The 1,040-nt window shown below is 45.6% G+C and overlaps 1 protein-coding gene across 3 annotated transcripts in view; it reads left to right on the top strand.

Annotated features, from left to right (window-relative positions):
• The first annotated feature begins 210 nt into the window (after positions 1-210).
• zdhhc1 (zinc finger DHHC-type containing 1) overlaps positions 211-1,040 on the top strand; it is a 66,632-nt gene continuing 65,802 nt past the window's right edge. For 2 of the 3 annotated variants that reach the window (XM_071400422.1, XM_071400420.1), the window contains exon 1: positions 212-1,002. The gene's annotated coding sequence lies outside the window, so the exon portion shown is untranslated. Of the gene's footprint in view, positions 1,003-1,040 lie in introns of all 3 variants that reach the window. The other variant, XM_071400423.1, reaches the window with a different exon arrangement.

The raw sequence follows: 1,040 nt of genomic DNA, 5'->3' as shown, positions 1-1,040 counted from the left end.
ACTGTTTTCAGTTTTGTACATTAATATACAAAGTCTCCTGCTGAATCAATGCATAGCTACCTGGCTCGGCTGCACCTGTAGCTCGTCTGTGAAAGCATTCTGGAAAGCATCGGTTGAAACAGGTACAGGACGAGCGTGTTGCTTGACGTGACCACCAGGGGTCACTGTGGTGGCGACTCCTACTAGGACCAATCAGAACGGGGATCTGGGTCGTTACCAGGGAAACCAGGGAGTTGAAGTCGGAAGGGATTTTTTTACAAGGACCAACTCAAAGGCTACCGAAGGTACCGTTATTAGCCGTTATCTGGTTAAAATACATGACCATTTAAGATGAAAATAGTATACGTCAATTGGTGGTAGCTTTTGATATTTCGTGATTTGATATTTTTTGTTGAATCTGTCTTTTTTGAACAAGCTAACGTCGCTGGCTGAGTTTACTGATGCCACATTGCCCGGCTAGTGACTGTTACAGTACGGTAATAACGGTTAGCTACAGAGCTAACAGATTCCCGGCAGCATCTCCAGACATCAAGAAGAATATCCTAATCAATAAACTGATCCTGGTACAGTTAGCTAACGTTACCTTTGCTTGCTTTCAGATAAGTTAGCAAACAGCAAATCGCTAAGTTAGCTTGCTAGCCTAAAACAAATCGCATGGTGCTGATTTAGAAGCTAGGAAGCTTAACTAGCAAGTTCTATCCCCCCATGGCATATGTTTTTACGCCCTACTGACTTGAATTCCTCTGAGGAAGAGGGGTGGCTGATTGGTTCTGCACACCATACAGAGGCAATGTGTAGCTAGCTAGCTAGTTAAAAGCAATGGCTGGCATTCATGCTGAATGAAGCAAGACATGGGACCCTGCTGCTGGACTTTAGCTGAAACGCCTGGAGGAAAGACAACCGCGGGACCTGCCTTGTTGTGATCGGATTCTGAAATGATTTGGTTCAGAAGAACAGCCCGCAGCGGCAGCGTCCCCAGTCGATTCAACCCGCACTGAAAAGGTGAGTCACTCAGTCACAAGCCGACATTATTTATCTGC

Source organism: Salvelinus alpinus, chromosome 5 (assembly GCF_045679555.1).
Source record: "Salvelinus alpinus chromosome 5, SLU_Salpinus.1, whole genome shotgun sequence".
Lineage (NCBI taxonomy): Eukaryota > Metazoa > Chordata > Actinopteri > Salmoniformes > Salmonidae > Salvelinus > Salvelinus alpinus.
This window is presented reverse-complemented; position numbering and strand designations above follow the sequence as displayed.